Here is a 27,209-nt window from a genome sequence, read left to right as displayed (position 1 = left end):
AGCGAGCCCCCTTTATCGGCAGGTTTTATTGTGATATTTTTATCTCTCATCAATGTCTGAATTGCTGTTTTCTCGCTGGTGGTGAGGTTAGAGTACATTTCATGATTCCCCTGTTTTAAATTTTTCACTGTCTGGTCCACCTCTTGTTTAACCAATAATGCATATGTCTCAACTGGATTTTGATTTTTAGGAGGATTAAAATTACTCTTAATACATAAATTAAACCGTTCCAAGTCCAAGATACCTTGTGTTGACTCAGGGGGACCCGCTCCCAGGGGAGCCTTGTCAGCAAAAAATGTTTTGAGTCTAATATTCCTGAACAGCCTCTCTAAGTCCATTTCTATTTCAAATGTGTTCAGGATCCCCACTGGGCTAAAAGACAGTCCTTTTTCCAATAGACTCATTTCTGCTGCTGACAGGCATTTCGATGAAATATTAACCACTAACGAAGGTTCCCTACCTGGGAGCGGGTCATCACGTTGCGATCGGGATCTCCTATAATGGCGGCCGGCTCTTCTGGTCTTCCTCGGCGACCTCTCCTTTGTTCCCGAAAAGGAAGACGCTGATCTCTCCTCTGGCCGTCAGAATGCTCACTTCAGGAGCTCGATGGAGAGTAACCCCTTCCGATGCCACGACCTCTGACGCGTCGGTTGGAGAAAGTGACGTCTCGCCAGCGATATACCCGATTAAAGACCCGATTAAAGACCCGATTTAAGACAGTCTCTAGAGAAGGAGATTATTACTAAGAAAAGGTCCAACTATCTGTCAAAAGAGTCACCAATTACTCCAGTGTTTTATACGTTACCGAAGATCCACAAAGACCCACTGAATCCCCCGGGGAGACCTATAGTAGCCTCGGTGGATTCAGTGTTGTCTCCCCTAAGCATTTTGTTGGAAAGAACATTAACCCCATTAACAAAAAACACAAGGGCTTTCCTATTGGATACTACAGCTTTCTTGCAATAAATATCAGAAATTTGTGATGTCACCAATGAAACATGGCTCATCTCTATTGACATGCGCAGCCTGTACATGTCAATAGTTCATCCGAAGTGACTTGAAGCCACAGAATGGCTGTTAAACACAAGTGAGTACACTGAGGAACAGAAAAAGTTTTTTCTGCAATTATTACACATTGTGCTGTAGGAGAATTATTTTCTCTATGAGGACAGTTTCTATTTACAGAGACAGGGATCGGCAATGGGGGTGAATGTGGCCCCCCCATACGCAAATGCATATATGGCATATTTTGAGGAGACACAAGTGTACCCACATCACCTCTTCCAACGGTACATCAAAATTTGGAAGAGGCTCATCAATGATATATTTTGCGTATGGGAGGGGCCACACTCGCTACTCCTAGAATTCATGGAATATCTTAATGGAGTAAGGACAGAACTGAAATTCTGAGATGGCGGTAAAAAGATCTATCCCCAGGGCACAGAAATAGAGGGTACAACGAATAGTTACAGACCCAGAAGTAAGACAGAACAGGTTGTCAGAGTTGGAGGATAAATTCTGCCTTAGAGGTTACCCAGAGCGTATTCTAGAAGATGCAAGAGGTCCAACACAAAGAGAGAGGACAGATGATAAACCCCCTAGCATACCTTTTGTAAGACAGTATCACCCATCAGTTTATAAAATCGACACCATAGTCATGAAGCATTGGCAAATACTATCAGGTTCATACCCCAAAATTCGGGAATTTGTGAACCCACCTTTAATTTGTAATAAGAGGGCTTCAAATTTGAAGGACAGGTTAGTCCATGCGGAAGTGGGATCACAAAAATCCGATGCCAAACAAACTGTCCTCAGAACCCAACGAAAGGGCACATTTGCGTGCCTACATTGTGCACAATGCAGCAATGTAATGAAAGGAGACACCCTGTCACATCCTCATACAGGAGAGAAAATTAAATTGCAGCATTTTAGCACTTGTGATACGAAAAATGCCATCTATGTGATTAAGTGTCCATGCGGTCTCCTATACGTTGGGGAAACCACCCAGCGTGTAGGGGACCGCATAAATAGACACAAGTCTTCCATTAGATGTAAAAATTTGCTTTATCCAATCCCCCCCCATTTTGAGAAAATGCGCCAAAATGTGTCACAGTTACGTTTTCAAGTAATTGATCAGGTATTCCGTCCCAGGAGAGGAGGGGATATTAAGAACTTATTGCGTAGAAAGGAGGCCTTCTGGATTCACAGGCTGTCCACCCTTGAACCTAGAGGCCTTAATAGGGACTATGAGTTGTCATCTATTTTGTAAGAATTAATATCTGGATGTATTTTTAACACATTTTAATATATTTTGTATCTTTATTTATTTCTAGAAACAATAAAGAAAGGAGGCCACAGGACAAGCATTGAAAAGATCAGTATATTTAGCCTTTAAAATGTTAAAATGTTAAGATATTCACATATTTTTATATTAACAAATTGTGGACTTTATGATTTATACATATATGTAAACAATGTTTTGGTTTCTATGACAACCTGGTAATCGGAAGTAGGAGTGGCTTCAGTGTATAAGTACTGATGAGAGTATTGTGATTGATGTCAGTCTGAGCAAGGCTCTAGCCGAAACGCGTCATATGTTGTATATCACCTTGTGTTAATAAACACACTTTCACTAAGCAGAAAATAGCGAGTGCCGGGATTTTCTTCCTATTACTGTCACTTGTATCCACAAGCACAGCGAGGAAAAGCGAGTGCCGACCCTCACCTTTGACAGTCAGGGACCTTGAGCTTGATATGGAGCCAGGATGTGGGACCCCCCCTCAAGGAGCGTTAATGGGGGGAGCACTGAGCCCTAAAATAGGGGAACACTATGTGGGACAACGGGCCGTAACTGGGGTAGACAGGTGGGGTACAGAGGCCTGTAATATGGGGTATGTGGGCCAGAAAATTATAAAACATAATAAAACAGGATATGTTCCCAGAATGATGACCCAGAGCATAGCCAAAACTAAAAAAATATGCCTGCCCCAAACCCTATGCTCTGAGTCATCATTCTGGGAATGTGATGTGTGTAGCCGTCCCTAACCTATTGCCTCAAATGCGCACCCCGCTCAGGTGGAGAGAGAGCACTGCGCATTTGAGGCAACATAAAAAAGTCCCAAATGATAATGACTCAGTGACCTATGACCCATTTTTGAAAAAACACCCCCAGAGGTCTTATCAGGTTTTTTTTTTCAGGTTTTTTTGGGCAATTTAGTGATATAGGGGGGTTATATTTTGGAATGTACTCTGGATTTAGTACATTGGTCAACTTATGGAAAATTCAAATGAAAAGGGAAAATTTAGTGCTCCATGGAAGTGTGATACTCCCTGAAGCAGCCTATGCAGAGGCCCGGATTATCTGGGCAAGTGTCACATTGATACCAGGAGTCCCTCCGCATCCCCTTCCTGTAACACACAGCATTTTTTCTGGGATCGACCCTTGCTTCCAGTGGGGGGGATGTCATCTGGAAAGTGTTGGCCTGGGACGATCCTGGCGCCTATAACTCCAGACCCTTGGGAAGTCCGACCTGATCTTTCCCGGTCAGCAAAGATCAGGAACCTTAGGACTTCTTCTTGGTACTGGAGGAATGTCCCTTTGTTGCCAGCGTACTGGGATAGTACAAAAGCGTTGTACATGGCAACCTGTACCAAGTAGACCGCAACTTTTTTGTACCATGCCCGTGTTTTCCGCATGGCGTTGTATGGCTTGAGGACTTGATCTGAGAGATCAACTCCCCCCATATACCGATTGTAGTCCAGAATACAATCGGGCTTGAGGACCGGTCCCATGGTACCTCGCACAGGGACAGGGATGCTGCCGTTCCCATGATTAGTGGTGAGTATAAGGACATCCCTCTTATCCTTATACTTCACCAACAACATGTTATCATGGGTCAGGGCACGGGACTCACCCTTGGGGATAGGCGACTGGACCAAATTTAGAGGTAGGCCTCTCTGGTTCTTCCGCACGGTCCCACAAGCGGACGTGGATCTGGCGGAAAGGGATTTGAACAGAGGGATGCTGGTATAAAAATTATCCACGTACAAGTGGAAACCCTTATCAAGCAATGGGTGCATAAGGTCCCAAACGAGTTTCCCGCTAACACCCAGAGTGGTGGGACATTCTGGGGGTTCAATACGGGAATCTCGTCCCTCATATACTCTAAACTTGAGAGTGTACCCGGAGGTACGCTCACAAAGTTTATAGAGCTTCACGCCATACCGCGCATGCTTCGAGGGAACATACTGGCGGAAGCTGAGTCTCCCCTTAAAACTGATGAGAGACTCATCTACAGAGAGGTCCCTGAGGGGTACGTAGGCCTCCAAAAACTTGGCCCCAAAGTGATTGATGACTCGCCTCACTTTGTAAAGCCGGTCATGGGCCGGATCACCTCGGGGCGGACATGCCGCATTATGTGAATAATGCAGGCATTTCCGAATGGCCTCGAACCGCCTCCGTGTCATCGCCATACTGTAAAGCGGGGTCTGATAGAGGACGTCCCCGCTCCAGTACTGACGAGCACTTGTTTTTTTGACCAGGCCCATATGCAGCGTGAGGCCCCAAAATGCCCTCATTTCCGCTGCATCAATGGCGTACCATTCATTGGACCTGGCCAAAACAGAATCAGGGTGGTGGGCAATGAACTGCTGGGCATACAAGTTTGTTTGCTCCACCATGTGTTTGACCAGGCTGTCACTTAAAAAAAATCTTTAAAAAGTCCAGATCAGTGAAGCCAGCCGTGTCAATCCGGAGTCGCCAACAAAATCAGGAATCCGTGGCTGATAACCCTCTGGGGGGCTCCAGACAGGGTCATCGGAACGGGGCATTGCCACTCGTACTAGTGTCGGCCACTGGGTCACTCTCATGGGGGGGGGTGGCCTCGCCTGGCGGCGTCTCCGCCGCCGTACAGGGGACTCTTCATCACTACTAGATGATGAGGAGGGCGAGGAAGAACACAAAAATGTAGGATCTTCCTCGTCCTCACTGGCAGATTCGGAGTCGGAGGCTAAAAAAGCGTAAGCCTCCGCTGCCGAAAATGCCCGGCGGGCCATCGCCTTTTTTCTACGGTGGTGGGGGCAGTGGCGGGGGGAGGGTGTGTGTGCGGGGGGCAAGGAAGTATGTACTGTGTGGTGCTTGGTGTAAAAAAAAGTGTAATACAGTAATATAAAAATCTATAAAAAAAAAAGCTGCTGCCAAAAAAAAAAAGGGGGGTTGCAAACGCAGCTCCCTGAACCCCTAATAGGACCCAGGGTAAGGGATCAGACCCTAATAGGACCCCGGGGGACCTATTAGGGGTCAGGGGGGGATTTTTTTTAATAAAAAAAATAAAAGCTGCTGCCCCCCCTCCCAAAAAAAAAAGGGGATTAGGGGTCGGGGGGGGGGGGGGGTCGTTACTTTTTTTACAACTTTTTTTTAACTTTTACTTAACTTTTTTTTAACTAATAAACTCCTACCTGTCCCTGCAATTAGCTTTCCCTATTCTAAAGCTCCTGAGGGGGCTCCGGAGCTCCGAGGGGGGATCCACGGGCTTCTTCTCACTGCTGCACCCGCTGCCCGCTGACTGAACGAAGAGAGCGGGTGCAGCAGGAAGGGAAGGGACCGTTAACCCCTCCTCTGCTGCTCTGCTATTGGCCGGAGATCGCCGGCCAATAGCAGCATTGCTGGGGCAGTGACAGTATTGTCACCGCTCCCCAGCAACGGCAGGTGATTGGCGGTGTATTGTACACCGCCGATCACCATTTATTTCCAGGTCACAAGTGACCCGAATCGCCGAAGATCGCTTGCGTGATTTCCCAAGCGATCTCCGGCGATCACCGACATGCGGGGGTCCCGGGACCCCCCTCGGCATTTGCACGGCATGCCTGCTGAAGGATTTCATCAGGAATGCCGTTCCGATCTCTGCCCGGCGCGTGGCAGAGACCGGAGAAACACCAGGTCAGGGGACGTCCTTGGTCCTTAAGGCACAGGGTGCCAGGACCTTCCGGGACGTCCTTGGTCCTTAAGAGGTTAAATAGCTGTGTATAATACCTTTCTTCTTGCTCGCATAGTGCAATTTCCCAGCGTGAGAAAGTGGGCTATTCCCAGCAGGCATGACATCACTGAAGCCTGCTGGGGGACAACTTCCGCCTTAAAATTGTTGCAGCATTGAGATGAATAGAAGACCTCAGGCTCTGTACATGTTTCAGTCTGTGCAGATTTCAGTGAGGCTTTTCTTCAGCTGTCAGTCTGTGTGGCTTTCTGTGAGAATGTGTGGAGCTTTCCCTTTCTGTGCAGCTGTCAATCAAGCTCAGAGCAGAGAAACACTTCCTGAGTTCAGACTCAGGCTGGGAGGAGACCAAACTCACTATATTAATTGTGGCAGGGAACAGAACAGAGCCACCTAGTGACCATCATTTATATTACATTTTAAACATATTTATGTTGAGAATTTTAAAAGCAAGTTAATGGGAAAGTGTCTGCAAATTACACAAGGAACACTATATTAAAAGTTTTTGTTTGGTGAAAGCTGTCTGCAAAGTCACCCGTACTAACCAGTAGCATCTATAATGTTATATATTTGAGTTGGGTTTAGGTCAAATAGGGGTGGGGCGGAGGTAGGGTCAGGGTTGGAGTCTTGCAGGGGGCCCTTGCTTTATTTGGTCAGTGGTGCCCAAGTGTTGCTAGTCTATTTAATTATATAAAATAATGGATTTGAGGATTGGTGTTTAATTATAGCAAAGGGGCAGCATTTTATTCACGGACCCAGGCAGCACAGTGGGGAAGTGGTCGGCAGCACGAAAGGAAGTACTGGAGCTAGTTCTTCCTAGTGGTCCCTGCTCTACAGCCAGCCCCGTCACCTGAGGCATGGCATCAGGCAGGAGCAATCATCTGCAGGAACTGGAGAGTTCAGTGCTTAGGAAGATGCCTAACAGTGACAGAACGTGTGAGACTCTGTGGGGGGCACATGTTCTGACCTGTTTATACCTGCATCCATCTAATCCCCTTTCTGCTATCCTGCACTGGTTTGTATGTCTTAGGCTGGGTTAACATCACGTTTTATGCAATACGGGATTGCATAGAGCTGGGAGGAGCTAAAACGGGGTGCTCCCCTATCCCTGCCGTATGCGGCCTGTATGTATTGTATTTCAATGAGCCGACCGGAGTGAAGCGTTGTCTCCGGTCGGCTCATTTTTGTCCCATATGTGGTTTTCCCACTGGACCTAAAACAGTGGTCCACAACCTTACTTTTGCATTCATTGCTATATTTATGCTCTGTAGGATAGCCAGTTCATTCTGTATATAAAGCGTAGGGCAGCATTACATTTATTTGATGTTACACTGTGACATTTCATTCTATACACTAGGTATTGTTTTTTTCTGCCACATATATGGTTTACACATAATGTTAGGGGCTTTGGAGAGACTGATCATTAATATCTGCCTAACATTTATATACATGTGCCCTTTTGAGGGTGGTTATATCCTTCCCTCATGTTTTTGTAGGAGGTTCCTCTGGTAAGAGCAATTTAATTGTGTCTTTTTGTATCCATGTATTTTTGTATGTCTTTTGCTCATAAAGATTAATATTTTATACACAATATTGTTGTTACTGATAGGTGTGCACTGCACTTTGATATATCCACTTTTTTCTTCTTTTGTTTTGTATATGGCTATTGGGATATACTGCTTTGCACTCTGGTATGTACTCTGATATAGAGGTTGAGCCACCGTGTTTTTGTGTTTTGTTTAGTGCTAGGGGCCTAGCACATGAGGCAGCCGGGCCTGGGCATTGTGTGTAGTGGATATGAGAACTAGCTAGCTACATACCTATTTAGCTACCGGGCTATCTACCTACCTAGCTGCCTACCTAGCTAGAAAACAACCAAATGAGCTAGCTACCTACTTAACTGGCTACGTACCTAGTTAGCTTACAACCCAGGTGTCGGGTAGCGGCACTTGTAGGCCCATCAAAATTCTCAGCATCAGGCCCATGATGCTCTTAATCCGGCCCTGAGTGTTGGATTTGTTTTTCTTGATGACTGCTTTTGCTGTGCAAGGCAATGAATATTGGAGTCTGTACTGCCTTCCGCTATTATTTAGTCTCAGACTTCTTCCCACAGGCTCAATAGCATTACTGTCTAGTCTCTGAGAGGTATTATGTCTCCAGCCATCTTGTTTTTTTCAATAGATTCCTTACTAAATTCCTTACTATAGCTACTTACCTAAACTCTCTATAGTTTTTTTCCCGCTGTGACCAATACAGTTGCCACCATACAATCGCTTCTACATGTAGCCTCACTGATGCGTTCACATTGTTATTGTATCTTTCCTCTATGATTATATTTCCACACCTTCGAGGCGACATGCAAAGGTCTGTTCAGATATTGTAAGTGAAATGTGAGAAGGTTGTAAAAATGTGACCAAAGGTTTCTTCTGCCCTGCAAGACCAGATATGTCGGTGTAGAATTATTAACTTAAAGAGCACATATACACATACATAAGGCATAGCTGGACGTAACAGAATCTTCTTTCTGATGAATGAACTTTTTCTTTAAGTCACAGACAGAACAGAAGCAGAGATGGCGACGGCAGGCAAGGTAATTGCACAGACTTTTTTTTCTATTACATTTAAACTTATTGGGGGACATTTAGAGCTTTTTTTTGCTTATATTTGCTTAGAAAATATCATATGTGCGCCAAAGCCCTTTTTTTTTTTTTTACTTTTGGCTGTAAGCAGAAAGCTAGAAATGATAATGCAAAAGTAAATTTCCGTTTTCACTTTGAAGTGGTAATGTTGCACAAAAAGTCACAAACCCCCTCAAAACACTGCAAAACAAAAATCTTCACCAACCTAGACCTGGCTTTCAAAACTGCTTTTGAAGAGCATTTTTAAAAAGTAGCAACTGCGACTTTTTGTGCAGAAAAGTTGCAGAGAACAGGAGGAATCGTGCATAAATGGTGTTTTGAAGTGATTTATTGTTTTATGTTTATGTGCGTCAAATTTATCAACCACACTGCGATAGTATGATAAATATGTTGCACGTAAGCAAAACCAAAGCAAAAATAAATGACTTCAAAACTTCTTGAGTCTGCACCCTTTCTCCGCTCCCTTTCTATAATGCGGGGCCACGCTGGCACCCGTGGCTAATAGTGCATGGCACGGATCGCGTCTAAGGTGAAAGTAAACTACTCCCGGCTAGCTCATTGGGCTGTTTGGGACCGCCGCGGCGAAATCGTGGCTTCCTGAACAGCTGGAGGACACAAGGAGAGTCCCTATGGGGGCTATAACATTGCAAAAAAAAGTTAATGGAGATCATTTAACCCCTCCCCTTATAAAAGTTTGAATCACCCCCCTTTTCCCATTTAAAAAAAACAAACAGTGTAAATAAAAATAAACATATGTGGTATCGCCACGTGCGGAAATTTCTGAATTATAAAAATATATTGTTAAGTAAACCGCACGGTCAATGGCGTACTTGCAAAAAAGTTCCAAAGTCCAAAATAGCGTATTTTTGGTCACTTTTTATATCATGAAAAAATTTATAAAAAACTATCAAAAGTCCGATCAATACAAAAATGGTACCGCTAAAAACTTCAGATCACTGTGCAAAAATTGAACCCTCATACCGCCCCGTACGCAGAGAAATAAAAATGTTTCCTGCATGTATTTATGATTTTCTCCAGAAGTAATACAAAATCAAACCTATATAAGTAGGGTATCATTTTAATCGTATGGACCTACAGAATAAAGAGAAGGTGTAATTTTAACAAAAAAAAAATGTACTGCGTAGAAACGGAAGCCCCCAAAAGTTACAAAATGGCGTTTTTTTCTTAAATTTTGTCGCACAATGATTTTTTTTCCCATTTTGCCATAGATTTTTGGGTAAAATGACTAAAAGTAGAAGGGGTGGCGCAAAAAATAAGCCATCATATGGATTTTTAAGTGCAAAATTGAAAGAATAATGATTTTTTAAAGGTAAGGAGGAAAAAACAAAAGTGCAACAACAGAAAAACCCTGAGTCCTTAAAAGGGTACTCCGCCCCTAGACATCTTATCCCCTATCCAAGGATAGGGGATAAGATGTCTGATCGCAGGGGTCCCGCTGCTGGGGACCCTCGCGATCCCTCCTGCAGTACCCCCAGTCATCAGCTCTCCGGAGCTAAGTTTGCTCATGACGTCATACCCCGCCCCCTTAATGCAAGTCCCCATAGACTTGCATTAAGGGGGCAGGGCGTGACGTCACGAGGGGAGCCCCTCTGGAGAGCTGATGACTCAGGGTGCTGCAGGAGGGATCGCAGGGGTCCCCAGCAGCGGGACCCCTGCGATCAGACATCTTATCCCCTATCCTTGGATAGGGGATAAGATGTTTAGGGGCAGAGTACCCCTTTAAGGGGTTAAAAAGACAAGAATGATAAATCTCCCCAACAGTGTGTGTTTATATACTTGTATTTTCAGACACAGCTAACACATTTATTTTTATTTGTTTCAATTACCTACTAACATTCATATTTCTTAACTAAAGTGCCAACTGCAGGTGCAAACAATAGAGACTGTAGCATGTAAAGGGCTGAAGGGAGTTCCCTGTGTCGCAATCGGCACACAGCTATTTCTATTGTTTTCATGACACCGAGAGGCCTGACAAAGGCCCCAGAACTGCCCTGGCTGTAATGGGTATTAGGGTGTGCTATAGGCACATATAGTGAAGAAGTATATGTCCTTGCTTTATATTTCTCATTCCATGGCAAAAAAAAAAAAAAAAACAGTTGTGGCAGTCTTCCAAAACATAAAAATGCACAAAAATCAGCATGTGTGAATTTACCTCTTATTTATATTTTATTATAGGTAATTACATGTAAAGCAGCTGTGACATGGGAACCAAATACACCATTTTCTGTTGAAGAAATTGAAGTTGCGCCACCTCTGGGTCAAGAAATAAGAGTCAAGGTAACTATTTTCACCATGCACCATGTAATATGGTACCCAAAGACATCTAAGACCCCATAATGTACCTTAAGGGATCTTGCCTCTCTTATTTGTAAAGAATGTAGGAAAATGCTATGAAATATAACAAATTTTTATAGCATGTATATGCTGCTCTGATGACAGCAATATTTTGTAATACTATAAGTCTGGTTATATTATACACATTTACATATAATCCTCTCCATGATATTGAGAGAAATCTCTTGAGCATAGACTTTACATGATTCTATCGGTCTTATATAACTATCGGTCTTTGTAATAACTTTCTTGTGTACATATTTAAGTGAATATATTTATAGAATTATTTTTAGAAGAGTATATCCTTATAAAATAGCCTGGACTCAAGTCCTGCAGAAACCCATAAGAACAGAGTTCCTGTACTTTTTCCACAGTAGGAACACTATTCCCATTAGCAGGGGTCATGCAGGACCAGCCCTTGAGTGGAAATCTTGGGTGAATTCTCACACTTTTTTTCCCCAGGACTTAACCCCTGACATTAGCCAGAAACTAATGATAAGTGTTTGTTTAGAGAGGTTTCACTTAAGGTTTCATTTGCTATCAAATTTGATTCGGATTCAACCCTACACTAGTGTTGAGCGTGAATATTCGAATAGCGATCTTTTACCGCAAATATTGGCACTTCACGATTTTGTGAATGTTTTGAATATCGCTAAATGTATTAGTTGCGACGGATATTTGTTTTTTTTTTCTTTTTTTTCACAGAACACATCACAATATTGGGCCTCATTTACTAGGCTGAAACCGACCAGTTTTTGTCTGGTTATTTTGCCTGAAACATGTCTGAGACATGTCTGAGCCAGTGTGCGACAGTGTGCGCCTGAAAAATCCGACAAACCCGAAAAAGGGGCGTGTTTTTTTCGCAAAATGGGCGTGACCGGCCAAATGGGCGTGGTTTTTACTATGGAATTCACAGAAAATCCTGTGGGTAAATGGCTGGAAATATCGACCTAGAAAAAGCTGGTCAGAAAATGTTCCCGACATTTCCCAATGGTAAATAGAGAGGAAACCTGCAAGTCTGAAACAACTTTTCCCACTAGTAAAAACCCGACACTCTTAGTAAATGAGGCCCATTGTGTACTGTGTAAATAAAAAGTGATCATCCCTTCCTGCTTCCAGTTTGTGGTCCAAAGAAGGCTAATATGTGAAAATTTGCAAATCAATCACACACCCAGATCTGCTGCATATACATAATCACACACTCAGCTTTGCTGCATTTACACAATCACACACTCAGCTATGCTGCATACACACAATCACACACTCAGCTCTGCTGCATATACACAATCACACACTCAGCTCTGCTGCATTTTCACAATCACGCACTCAGCTCTGCTGCATACACATGATCACACATATAAATAGACCTAACAGCTGTACCCCCTTCTCCCTCCCTGCACCTACAGGGGTATTCTTAGCTTAACAGTGGTTACAGTCTACACAGGAGCAATCTTCTGCACTCATCAAGAACAGAAGTAATTTTACACAGTTCAAAGTTTGAACATTTTACCTCCTCAAGTTCTCATAGCTGGTCAGACCAACATGGTTTTACCACGGTGTTCCCGTTCAGTATTTCTGGATATTTTAGACTGGTGATCAGATTTGATTGCCATGTCTAATGGGTTAATACCGGGCATCACCGCGAACGGTGAGGTTCGGTATTAGCCAGGGTTCACGGCCTCTCCAAAGTGCTGGGACATTACAACTATTACTGGGGTGACCCCGATTTAGAGTGAAGTTTTACACGTCCTCCGTGCTGGTTTATTTTTGCGTAATTATTTTGCTACTTGCGCAGACTTTGAGCGTCTATACTGAAAATATGCAGTTGATAGATTGAGGTACACTGCATAATTAGCTCTACTGTAGACTGTAACTTAGAATTCCAGATGTGATCTTGTATTAAAAATTAAGCAAAATACGCATTTGCGCAATTTGTTTTACACAATATAGAGCCTGAAAACAGTGTATAAATAATGATAAATCTTCCCCAATATCCAGAAGGATTATGTGAATGGTGTTTAAGTTTCTTCCAGTCACCCCAGTGGATTATTGTACTTTCTTTTTTTTTTCCACCTTTTTTCTGAGACACAGACATACTCTTTCTTCTTTCCTGCTTTCCCTGTCCTTCCAGAAGAGTGTAAAACTGAGAGACTGACAGGTCAATCGGAGACGTGCGTGAGTGACAACCCACTCAACCAATTGCTGGCTGAGAGGGAGTTTCTGTTGCAGCTGGTGATAGGTTGAGCAGGCTACCGCTCCCATGGGGTAGGGGCCACTCTGCTTCGGGGACTGATGAGTAGTCGGGCCCTGTTCTGGAGATTGCGGGGGGCCCTATCAGTCGGACCCCCTGCGAACAGACACTTATCCCGAACATTCAGCTATCCAGAGTACCCCTTTAACAAAGAAAGAAAACACAATAATGGCATTTGTAGAAAACGTGAGATCATGTAAGATTTTGATTTCTTATTTGGAGCATTTTCGTCAGATTGTAACCACAGGAATATGCCGATCAGACGAACATGCACTCACAGGCAATCTCAAAGACATGAAATTTCCAGTCATTCTTGGTCATGAAGGTGTTGGAATTGTGGAAAGTGTAGGTGAAGATATTAAAGATTTCAAACCAGGTATGACATGCATTTCTGTTCTTTTGAAGTTGACTGTTTATGTATGATGCATTTATTATTGTGCGTTTAGGTTTCTGGCACAGTTTTGTAATGTTAAAAAGTAGACTGCTGAACATGGTGTCTACAATTCTGGAAATTTCAGCTTATTCTAAGCCTTTGCGGATGAAGTGAAAACTGTAAGATTTCAGGATTATTTTAAACACAGATAGCGATAGCCACATAGAAAATATTATTTGATAAATCTGGGGAAGAACATTTGTTTTATTTTGAACTTCAGATCAATTAATTCAAAATTCTCTTCTGCGTCAGCTTGAGATCAGAAGAAGCTAAATGCAATGTAGGATTTTCCTTCCCTCTAACAAATAATATCATACTTTATTCTACAGGTGATAAGGTTATCCCACTTTTTGCTGGTTACTGTGACCAATGTCCTGCCTGCAAGGACCCAAGAAGCAATTTCTGCTATTTAAAGTAAGTATATCTAGGTCTTAAATACTTGCAGATGTGTCTTCTCTTACCTCTCGTCATGGCTTAACATATCCTAAAATGTGTTGGGAGAGCACTACCTCACTTAGGTGATGGCTCATGAATATGGGGGAGGGGTTACGACCAGGAGGATAACAGTTCAGTCTGTGAAGTTGCAAAATGACATCATAGGCAAGGAGACAGACCCCCACATTGCCTACACACTACAGCAGGACCCCAGGACCTGCCTTTTCCTGTGAGGAATGTCTTTCTGCTGCACAACCAATAAGGTCATGTGATTTGAGGAGGCAGGAGACATCTAAGAAGTGCCTCTGCAGAAATAGTTGAGCTGTCAGGTATGGGCGCTGCAGGTACCAGTAAGTCAAGTAGGCAGGAAGAGAGGGCAATAACTTTCTTTCTCTCCCTGCGGTTTTGTTTAGTGTTAGAGAGCAGGGCTCTCTTTTCCGCTTTTCTACCCCATGGAAAGTAAGATTAAAAAAGACCCATATTGCTATGTTCACATATAAATAAGAGTTATGGCTTTTCGAAGGCAGTAGATGAAAAACAAAAATGTCACCAACAAATCTGTGTTGGGAGAGGTTAATGTTCTTGAATAGGTCACATTCTGACTACCGGTAAATATGTTTGTAATTGGACACTAAGGCTGAAACTTCTAATCAACATAGTGATATATGTATATAAAATAGCTTATGTTTATGTTCACACAGGACTGAAAGATTTGTTGAGGGTTTGTCGACCTAAACTTCCCGTGTGAACATTAAAAGTAAACCATGAGACCAATTGGGGGGGGGTGATGCTGGATCCACAGATAGGGGATGAGATGTCTATGGGTGGAGTACCCCTTTAAGTGATCTAATGAGCTGCCACCATTAGATTACTATCAATGACATGTATGAATAGAAAATGTGTTCCCTGCTAACTTTTCCCCATAGCAAAGAAAACAATAACTGAAAGAAATTAAAAAAAAGTAAAAATAAGTAAATAAAATAAGAAAACGTAATAAAAAATAAAAAAGGTACAACAATAAAAAAGCCCCCACTCTTCCAAAGAGAGTGCACACCTCCAATTCCATACACACATCAATTTTTAGTTTTTTTTTCTTCCCTAGCCCTATTCACTTTTGTGCTTTTACTAAAGCTAAGGGAGTGCAATGCATTTAAAGCTAAAATAGGGTCTTTGTTAATGGCGCTATAGTGAAGTCTAGTGTTGGGCGCGAATATTCGCATTTCAAATTTTTATCACGAATATATTGCAAATTCAGAAATATTGCGAATATATTCACTATATACTCAAAATGACGAATATTCACTTTTTTCCGCATATGCGCATATTCGCATATTCCTTCTTTTCACTTGTGGGCCAATTAGAATGATGCAAATACACTTGTCAGAGGTTATCAACAACATCCCTAGCAACCAACAGTAAAGTTGCCTACCCCCTCACTGTTTTCTTCCTCGAATACGCGAATATAACGAATACGCGAAATTCGCGAATATAGGACGAATATTCGTCTATATATTTGCGAAATATCACAAATTCGAATATGGCCAATGCCCTCATCACTAGTGAAGTCATACATTATACAATGTACACATATTTTGGCACCGCTATACTATAGAGAACTAGAGGATCAATTCTTAGAGTAAATATTATTAAATAAATAAACAGCATTAAAACATAGCCTGAACAAAAAAGATATTATGTTTCGATTTTTGAGTTCCTTCCATGAGTTAACTGAATTACTAGCTGATTTAGTGGTAGAATTGATTTATGTCTTTTTAAAAGTCAATATGATATTATATCTACTTATCCTTACAATTCTCTTTCTCCTACCAGCATGGGCAAACCTCAAGGCTTTATGTCTGATGGGACAACAAGATTTACTTGCAAAGGGCAGCCAATCCACCATTTCATGAACACCAGCACATTTTCTGAGTACACTGTCCTAAATCAACAAAATTGTGCAAAAATTGCTGATGAGACGCCTCTGGGTAGTGTCTGCCTCATAGGATGCAGCTTCACTACAGGATATGGATCTGTTGTAAAGACTGCTAAGGTACGAAGTGTGCAAAGTGAAGATATTTCTGTTGAGCTAGGAAAGTGACATAATATGGATAGTTTTATAAACAGTGGCCCAGTGTACAGAAGACTGACTAATCTACTAGATCTATTGACAATTATTATACATAGAAATTAACTGTACACATTGGCCAGGTGCTTGTCGGGGCTCAATATATGTGTGTAGTTTTTCTCAAAGGGGAGAAATAGACTATAGGTGATCAGCTGATCATCCTGAAATTGGGATGGGACTAATCTAATATATATATATATATATATATATATATATATATATATATATATATAGCTAACTTTAAAGGGTTACTATCATTAAAAAAAAAAAAAAAAAAGAACTTTTGGCATGGTGCCAGAAGTTTTGATCATACAGAGTCAGACTCCTGAGACCTACTGCAACAGGCAATATCCTAGGGAGGTGTGTAGCAGTGTGCCGCTCACTCCACTGCTTCTTCTCTACTTCACTAGTCAGTGGGCAGATCTCATGCAAAGTGTGATGCCACGTACTTCCCTAGCATATAACTATATATATATATATATATATATATATATATATATATATATATATTTATATACCGTATTTATCGGCGTATAACACACACTTTTTAGGCAAAAATTTTTAGCCTAAAGTCTATGTGCGTGTTATACGCCGATACCGCCCCAGAAAAGGCAGGGGGAGAGAGGCCGTCGCTGCCCGCTTCTCTCCCCCTGCCTTTCCTGGGGTCTAGAGCCCTGCTGCCGGCCCTTCTCTCCCCCTGGCTATTGGCGCCGCTGCCCGTTCTGTCCCCCTGACTATCGGTACTGGCGCCGATAGCCAGGGGGAGAGAAGGGGCAGCGGCACCCATTGCCGCTGCCCCGTTGCCTCCCCCCATCCCCGGTGGCATAATTACCTGGGTCGGGTCCGCGCTGCTGCAGGCCTCCGGCGTGCGTCCCCTTCGTCGTTGCTATACGCTGCACGGCACGGCGCCGGTACCGAACGGGGGGACAGAACGGGCAGCCGTGCCGATAGCCAGGGGGAGAGAAGGGCCGGCAGCAGGGCTCTAGACCCCAGGAAAGGCAGGGGGAGAGAAGCGGGCAGTGACGGCCTCTCTCCCCCTGCCTTTCCTGGGGATGTTTCGGGGTATACACGCGCACACATGCACCCTCATTTTACCATGGATATTTGGGTAAAAAACTTTTTTTACCCAAATATCCTTGGTAAAATGAGGGTGCGTGTTATAGGCCGGTGCGTGGTATACCCCGATAAATACGGTATATAGTGATTGCAGCAGGTTTCAGGAGTCAGACCTGGTGCAACAATTTTTTTTTTTTATGATAGTAACCCTTTAAGATATATTCACATTTTGTTCTGCACTTGAAAATCAGCACCATACATCTCACTGGGTTTTTGTCTGCAACAAGTGCTTCTACAAGTCCCATTCAGATATAAAGGACAGTCACATATATATTTTTTTAAGTATTCTGCTATATGAATCTACAGTAAATGTTTATATTGCAAACTCCAATATTTTGCAATGACCTTTCTTTTCATTTTGAGCAGGTACAACCGGGATCCTCGTGTGCTGTGTTTGGATTAGGTGGAGTTGGACTTGCAGTTGTAATTGCCTGTAAGTTAGCAGGAGCTTCTCGAATCATTGGAATAGATGTCAAGAAAGATAAATTTGAAAAAGCTAAAGAGCTTGGCGCAACTGAATGTATTGCCCCACAAGACTGTGACAAGCCCATTGCACAGCTGCTGCTCGAACAAACTGGGGGCGGAGTAGACTATGTATTTGAATGCATTGGCAATATTGAAACTATGGTAAGTAAATTCCACTGAAAATATGTGTATTATATACCACTTGTCAGCAGGACACTTCCCTGTGTGCTGATACTATAAATATATATATATATATATATATATATATATATCGATCGCTCAATTTATAAGCCTGGTTAACCTAAACTAACACGTTCTGAAATATAGGAAATATAGGACTATATATGTACATATATATATATATATATATATATATATATATATATATATATATATTATCACAAGCGCTGGATGTAGAAATATTTGTAATTTGCCCAATCTGCCGCTTCACTATGAGGGACATTTATCAATGTTTGCTTATGTATTCCTTTTTTTAGTAATTTTTTCCTTACTTTTTTTTTGCTTATGTGTGACTTATTTATCAACTGGTTTCAGCCTGTTGATAATTTTCTTTCACGTAAGCAACTTTTCCTTTTTTACTTTGGTAGTAGCTTTTTCTGCTCCATGTTTGAGCTGGAGTAAATTTAGTCAATTTTTAACGCTGTTGCGACTTTTTTTTGCGCAGTTGCGACTGTCGCAGTTAATAAATACCTGACTACCCGTAGTCCATTTTAAAATTATTACTACGTAGTTAAGGTTTGGAAAACTTGCTTTTCTCGCTTTCCAGTCAAAATGTCGCACGAAAAATCGCGTAGTCGCAGTTGCGACAATTTTGCGACAATTATAGTAAAGAAAACCTGACTAAACCCATTGATAAATGTCCATTTATGTGTACGCTTCCCTGTATTGGCGTACTGAATAGAGAAACTACTTATTATGTAAATATTAGTGAGCGCTGAGAGGGACTTTAATATGGATGTATTATACTGAATCGATGGGACAACCTTATATAAGGTTGTCATATCGATTCAGTATAATACGTCCATATTGAAGTCCCTCTCAGTGCTCACTATTATTTACATTATAAGTACTGAAATCTAAAATCTTAGTACGGTATTTTTTAAAGCATTATTTGTGCATAAGTTACAATAAATAGAGAATATAAAAAGTGCTTTAAAAGAACTAATAATGGAATATGACAAACTGTCTTCGATTCAGGACAGATGTACCTCCAATGCTGAATGGACTTTTATTAAAAATGACTATAGCGCAGCACTGTGCATAAAAATTATTTTTCTCAGTAACTTTCATTTTAAATTTGGCATTGGAATAGGTTACAGAGCCCTCTTTCTCCCCGCTCCCTGCCTTATATAGCTCTACATTAGGAAATGGATGCTCATTCTCCACAGCACCCATCTCCAGAGCAAGACCCAGTGCCATAGAATTGCATGAAACTGGGTCTCTTGATGTAGACAGGTGCTATGGAAGCAGAGTGGGAAGGTTTGTCTCCTGATACCCAGTTACAAGCTACGCCCTCTCCCATAGATTTGCATTGAGAGGGCGGGTGTGACGTCACACGGGGGCGGAGTCATGACGTCACGATCTTCCGTTCTCGTGGTCGGAATGGTATTAGCCTGAGGGCTTCCAGCGGTTCCGGAAGCCGTTACAGGTGGGTGCCACATGGTAGAAGGCAGGGGGTCACCAGCGGCGGGACCCCCGCCATCAGACATCTTATCCCCTATCCTTTGGATAGGGGATAAGATGTCTAAGGGTGGAGTACCCCTTTAAGCCACTACAAACCACCTCTTTCTGTCAAAAATACCTCAAACACTGACAGAAACGATGATGGAAATACCATTGAGGCCCAGGGCCACATACTGAATTTGACTTATTAACTTAATGTCTGAATTGTCATATGATTACATTTTATGATCCTATTTTTCAGATATATTTTTAAGTTGCACATTTTATTCCATTACTATGCTTGACTCCTACAGACTTCTGCCATACATGCAAGTAACTTTGCTTATGGGACAACAGTATTAATTGGAATATCCGGTTTATCAAAAACAATTACATTTGATCCAATGATATTGGTGACTGGACGTACACTGAAAAGCTCAATATTTGGAGGTATAGTAATGTGTATTTCATGTTTCTTTCCCCCACATTGCTTTTCCATAATAAACTATAGCAACTATATTTTAAGCTGTTTACAAATCTCTTGAAGTCATTGGGAGACATTTGTCATTGTTTGCTTTGGTAAGCAAGTTCTGAAGGCATTTTTTTTTGCTTTAGTTTGGCTTATGTGCTACATATTTATCATACTATGTCACAGAGGGTTGATACATCTGGAGCACATAAGCAAAACAATAAATTCGCAGCTGAGACTTTTATGAGACACTTTTTTGCAATTTTTTTAATTTGCTCAGGTACAGGAATTTTGTATTCAAGGTCAGATCTAGAGCAGAATTGTGACATTTTGTAAGGGGTTTACCTATGTTTTTTGCCTATGTGCCAATTTTGCACATCATAAATTTGTGACCACTGCAAAATGAAAACTGAAATTTGCTTAGGTACGACTGTTTGTAACTTTTTGCTTACTCACAAAAGTTGCACAAAAAAAGAACTTAGGCGCATGTGTGCCTATTTATGTGCTCAGAGTAAGCAAATAAAGGCTCTAAATACCTTGATAAATCTCCTACATAGTGCACAAACAAGAGAAAAGAACATAATGACACTTAGGCTATGTCCATACAATTTAAAAACCTCTCATTTCAGCACTTTTAAATATGGTTTTTCAAGACACCTTTCCCTTTTTTTTCCAGCGTTGATTTTCAGCTTTGTTTTTATGCTTTTTTGAACCTTTCCAATTGGAGTAAATAGGAACTCAAAATCATACTTTTTGTTGGTGTTTTGGGAGCTTTTTTTTTTTGCCCATGTGAACATGGTTAGTTAATTAGGATCCATTTTGCTGAGGGTATTTATGTTTTTAGCTATTTAACAACTAATACAGTAATTTACTTAAAGGGAGCCTGTCACATTGAAATGTAGTCCAATCTGGGGTAGCATGTTATAGAGAAGGCAATGCTATGCAGATTGCTATATAGGTTTGTGGGAAAAGTTCCAGGATAACTAGGTATTTACCCATATAAACCTCTGCTAATTCTCTAAGTACTCAGGTGGGTGTGCCATAAATGACAGTTATGTTTGTAAGTGTGCATATAGAAAGGTTAGTCAAACATTGAGTATGACCACACACTTTAACTTCTTTGCTTAATTTAAGCTAAGTAGTCAAGTGGGTAATCCACCTCAGTGATTGTCAGCTCTCTTTACACACTTATACAGACAGATAGCTGTCAATCACTGAGTAGGACCACCTAAATTACTACTTAGCTAAGAATGAGTAGAGGTTTACATAAATAAATGAGAAATAATACTGAATCTTTTCCTACAAAAACATACAACAATCTGTTCAGTTCTCTTTGCTCTATATGCTTTATAGCACAATGTCTTCAAATTGGGTTGCCTATCTTACAGGTTAGCTTTAATAACAAAATGTGACTTGTGCATTCCAATAGCTATTCTATGTCCTACATACCAATAATTAAAGAGGATGGCTGATGGCAGTGGTTAGCCCACCAGAGAGGTTGTAAAATGTCCCTCTAAATTGTGGTGATGGATATGGAAGGGCAGATGTTATTAACCCTTTGTGATCGTGATGCCAGGGCGTGGTTTACCTTTTTCACCACCCGAGGTATAGCGGACTATTCCTGGGCCAGGCATGCGGCAAATAATAACTCTGAGGCAAGGTTACGGAACAATGGCTCTTTACTGAGGCAGACAAGGTGTTACAGTCTGTACAGCTCAGTTCAGCTCCAAGGAGATGCAGGGTGAACTTATTGAAACTTGTCAGCTTGATGGGACTTGTAGTGAACTTGGACTGACTGTGGCAACTCACACTGAATTTGTTAAATTGACAGATTTCACTATCTTGACTCAACTTGGACTTCTGTAGTTTCCCCACTGGTTTAGCTCCTACCTTGCAGCTTTGACTTTCACTACAGGTGCAGGGGTTAACTTGCAGTAGAAGCGTGGTTGTAGGACTAGGCCTCAGGCCTCCTTCTGGATCACACATACTCCTCAGGTCCTCTCCTCACTGTACCTCAGACTTAACAGCCCTAGGCTAGCTCCTAGCAGCTCTGTATGAGAGGAATTTAGAGATGTCCCATTGGCCAGACAAGTCACCTGATTCACCTTGTATACCTCTCCTTCACAACAGGGTTACTAAGAACATTATCTAGGTGACAAACACATCAAAATATTAACCAACACATAGTCTGAGATTGTATAGTCCTTAGGAGGGATGAGGGCCCAGGGGGACTCTGAAATAGAAGCCGCCACACAGGAAAGGCAGGTGTACAGAATAACAGATTCTGTACTGGGCCACTGCAAAATTATCTGCCATTGTGGGATACACTATCCCATGGGGTCCTGAGGTAGCGCTTATACACCTACGACTGGATGACCTTCAGGTATCGGACATGACAGTAATCAATTATTTCCTAACGGTGGCCAAGACTAAAAGAGCTGCAAATTGGAAGAGTTCAGAGATCTTAGACCTCCAGCACCTGGTAAATGTGACACATCACAAGCGTATTATGGAGTGCTTTGTCGCTTCGGCGACGGACCGCTTGCACCGCTTTAACACTGCCTTGGCAAAGTGGCTTGAATTTAAACACTTATGAGATACTGCATCTTGCCTTATCTTCCTTATCTAATGCTCACCTCTCCCAGCTCAACACTCCTTTTACTCTTTGGGTATACACTACTGCCTAGATGTCATTCACTTTCAGTAACAAAGTATATCCTGTTGCTTAATTTAGTTTAAACAGTTGCATTGGTATCCTTGTTAACAGTGGATGGACTAATTCTTCTGCACCCCCAGTCATCACTGCTGCTATGCCATCTTTTATTGTATGCATAATGACCTCAAGGGCATTTGTCATGTATTGCTATGTCACTCCTATACATGTGTCTGCTTTGTGAGATATCAATGTCTTGTTTTTCTTGAAATCTCAATAAAAAATATGTTTAAAAAACAGAGAATGGTTGATGGTCTGACGTTTACATTTCCTAAATGGATCATTATCAACCAATGCTGGGCAATACCTACTTGCATACAGTAGTCTTGATTCCTCAGCTAAAATATGCATCTTTCATTTTTTTTAGGTGTGAAAAGTAAAGAGTTTGTTCCACAGTTGGTTTTAGATTATAATGCAAAAAAGTTTGACTTGGACAAGCTAGTGTCCCATAATCTATCACTGGAAAAGATCAATGACGGTTTTGAGCTTATGAGGGCTGGTGAAAGGTATGTTTTGTGTTCTGCAACATGTCCTAGCCATCTCAGTCCTGCCAGTTTTAATATATTTATTACTGAGTCAGAGAATGACAATTACTAACATAGTTTCTAATTTGTTATAGATTTGGTTACCGTATATACTTGAGTATAAGCCGACCCAAATATAAGCCGAGGCCCCTAATTTCACCCCAAAAACCCAGGAAAAGTTATTGACTCGACTATAAGCCTAGGGTGGGAAATACATCATCCTCCCATGTCATCATCCCCCCATGTCATCATCCCCCCCCTGTCATCATCCAGACCCCCGTCATCATCACCCTGTCATCATCACCTTCGTCATCATCCAGACCCCCCTATAGTTTTCTACTCACCTCCCCTCGGTGGGAAGGAAGGGTGAGCTGGTCTGGGCCATCTATGCTGCAGGGACCGTCCGGTGGGGAGGGTTAGTCATTCTGGGCGGTCCATTTTCACCGGGAGGCTCTCTTCTCCGCTCCGGGCCCGGCCCCGGACTAGTGACGTTGCCTTAACGACGATGCACAGGGACGTTCATGCGCAGGGACGTCCCTGTGCCTCATCGTCAAGGCAATGTCACTAGTCCAAGGCTGGCCCGGAGCGGAGAAGAGGGCCTCCCGGTGAAAATGGACCACCCAGAACGACTAACCCTCCCCACCGGACGGTCCCTGCAGCATAGATGGCCCGGACCAGCTCACCCTTCCTTCCCACCGAGGGGAGGTGAGTAGAAAACTATAGGGGGGACTGGATGATGGCGAAGGCCGCAGTGGTCTTCAACCTGCAGACCTCCAGATGTTTCAAAACTATAACTCCCAGCATGCCCGGACAGCCGATGGCTGTCCGGACATGCTGGGAGTTATAGTTTTGCAACATCTGAAGGTCCGCAGGTTGAAGATTACTGAAAGGGGTTGACAGGCGGAGAGTTCACTCGAGTAAAAGCCGAGGGGGGTGTTTCCAGCACGAAAAATCGTGCTGAAAAACTCGGCTTGTACTCGAGTATATACGGAGGATTACAGGGGTTGACTATGATTAGAAAATAGGTCATATATTTGCAGAAATAGTGCCCCTCTGTCTACTGACTGTTAGTGCCCCTCTGTCTTCTTGATAATTAACTTTGTCATGAGTTTCAATAATTTCTGCCTCTGACTAATATATATATATATATATATATATATATATTATTTATAGTATATAACATGTGAACATGCATTTAATAACTTCTTTTTCCTTTTTTCTTGCAGCATTAGGACAATATTGACACTTTGACACTGAAGCCCTCACATCTGCTTCTGCACCGCACCATTTTTGTACCGAAGATGCTTTAGGAATTCATATATTTGTACTTAATGTAATTCCAGAATTTTTATTGCAGCTCAAATAAATGTGAAGTGTATATCATCACCTGTACAAGATGGCATAAAATAAAAACTTGTTGTACTTCACGAATGGGTTTATCCCCCCCCCCCCCCCCCCAAAATACAGTATTTAGTTATAGGCAGCTCCATTACATGTCAACATTATCTCCACCTGGCCACAGGGTAATAGCTGTAATACAAGAAATCAATTGGTTTACCTGTTTTGAATCCGTATAGAAAGATGCATTTAATATTGCAGGCCATTAAAGCTGGGCTTTCAACTTTATTTATGGGGTCACACCCAGAGACCCAGAGACGTAGCTAGCTCTCCTTGTGCCCAGGGCAAGAACAGAAAATTGTCACAACCCCCCCCCCCCCCCCCCCAGCCCTTTCAGCATACAGTAGATAGTTTGCTTCAGTAGGTAGACAGGTCCCTTTACATAGTTTTCATAGTGCCATCTGTAGAAAGATCTCTATGTCGATAGCTGCCCCTTGTAGGTAGTTACTCCATGTAGGCAGTAGGGGTTACTCTCTGTAGGTAGGTTGCATTGTAGTTAGTAGCCCCCCTGTATATAATTGGTAATAGGTAATAATAGCAGTCCACCCCTAGATAGTAGTAGTAGCCCCCTTTAGGTAGTAATACTAAAATCACCCTTTAGGCAGTAGTAGTAGCAGCCCCCTTAAGGCAGTAGTAACAGCAGCCCCCTTTAGGCAGTAGTAACAGCAGCCCCCTATAGGCAGTAATATCAGCCTTCCCCTTTAGGTAGTAATAGCAGAGGCCCCCTTAGATAGTAATAGCAGTATCCCCCTTTAGGTAGTAATAGCAGCAGCCACCCTCTAAGTAGTAATAACATTAGCCCCCATAGGTAGTAATAGCAGTAGCCCTCTTAGGTAGAAGTAGCAGATTGAAAAACAAAAAACATAATCACCTAGCCCCCATGTGGTCCAAGTCCTTTTCTCTCCTCTTCTCCGCTTTGTGCTCCGATGCACGAGCACAGTGGAAGAGATGTTCTGCCTCTTGTGGCTGCCTGCATAATGTGGGGGGCCACAAGAGTCATTTACAGGGTGAGGAGCCAATGGCTCTTTGCTTTGTCGAACAGCTGAACACCAAATTCAACTATAGGCGCGTCATTAAGACGTGTTTATAATTAAATGCGTCCAGATGAGCTGGCATGTCACTCATGCTGCAGCATGATACAGCTGGTAAATTTCACTGCCATTACACAACAAGTTGACGGCTGGCAAGTGAGTTGGCTTGAATGATTAAGATTTAAGGAATATGCTAGGGTTCACTTCACTATCTTGTCTAAATTGATTTTTATCCCACATCTGATGCATCACAAGATTGTCCTACTAATATAATAGTGTATTCCAAGATAATGAAAACAATTCTTTTAAAATGGTTGATGATTTCTTAATTATATCAAAGGCAACCATCCATGCAGTACAGTTGGTACTGCCGTATAAAGTCCTAGGCATTATGACAAAAACTTCTGTCTGGCTATGATGGGGCCCAAATTAATATTTAAGGAAAGAGTTAAAGCAGGTAGTAATGAACACCAACTGGATTCATGAGCTCACTAGGTCTAATGCATAAATCATAGAGTGGAGTCAGGTCCTTCATCCTTAACACCTGCGAAGAGGATGTATTCTTTTCAGCAGGGAATACCATGGTCCCTACACCGGCTGTTATTTCCATAAGCAACAGATAATATGTAGGTCAAAGCAGCAGGTAATATTAATAGACAGAGCAAAGGTCATGGGTGGCGAAATCCATTAATAAATGGAGAGCAGACAGAGGTCAGGATTTGCAGTAGATCAGAAAACAGCTAAATCAAGTACATACCAAGGCAGACTGAAATAATAACTGTTCATTCACAGCCCACTGTGGGAAAGATCCTTAAAAACTCGGGGTGCATTGGCTGTTGACATTGGCATATTGGCATGCACCTATGCTTTAGGATGTCATGAGATGGTACAAACATGCAACCCACAAGAATAGTGATGATGCAGTGGGCAAGAACGGAACCCAGGCACCACTATAACCCTGGTGAATTGTTACAAGGAGAAAACGTCACAGTAAAGACTTAAGCAGAAGAATGGACTGTTAAAGGGAATTTTTCACTTTGAAAAACATATGATACGTTTGAAAAAACATATAAGAAGATTTGATATGTAAAGGTCTGGCTACTGAGACCCAGAGCAAACAAACACTCAGCAGAGCACTGTGCCCATTTGTATCCAATTGGCCAAGCTTGCCTTTGCTCAGAGAGCAATGCAAACAGTGTAGAGTGTACATGCTGTTTGCGATGCCCGAAAAAGTTATTTAATGGGGAAACCTGTCATCAGATTTTACCATTTTACCATGGAGACTTTTCCAGCCGGCAGTGATGGTGAGGATATGCAGTTTAAAAGGTGTCCCCTGCCGGCCCGTAAGTAGTCCCTTGGGCAGGGAGTCCTACTCTGCTAGTACCGTCTGCTCTGGCTGTAATCACTCCCAACATGTTCATTCTTTTGGCAGGATTCCATTCGGAATTGCATTGCTGTCTACAGAGATGGAGCATTTCTGAGCAGTTCTAGCGCCCGCTTGTTCTGCCCGCACCTGCCAAAGATAGAATCTCCAGTGTAGATTCCATAGTATAATTGAGCCTTTTGTCAGTACGTGTTTATT

General features: G+C 42.3%; 1 pseudogene; it reads left to right on the top strand.

Annotated features, from left to right (window-relative positions):
- Positions 1 to 606: 606 nt before the first annotated feature.
- Positions 607 to 24,604, top strand: LOC130355829 (alcohol dehydrogenase 1-like; annotated as a pseudogene).
- Positions 24,605 to 27,209: the final 2,605 nt, after the last annotated feature.

The sequence above is a fragment of the Hyla sarda genome, chromosome 1 (genome assembly GCF_029499605.1).
Source record: "Hyla sarda isolate aHylSar1 chromosome 1, aHylSar1.hap1, whole genome shotgun sequence".
NCBI lineage: Eukaryota > Metazoa > Chordata > Amphibia > Anura > Hylidae > Hyla > Hyla sarda.
Note: the sequence above shows the minus strand (reverse complement) of the source record. Positions and strands in the feature narration are given on the sequence as shown.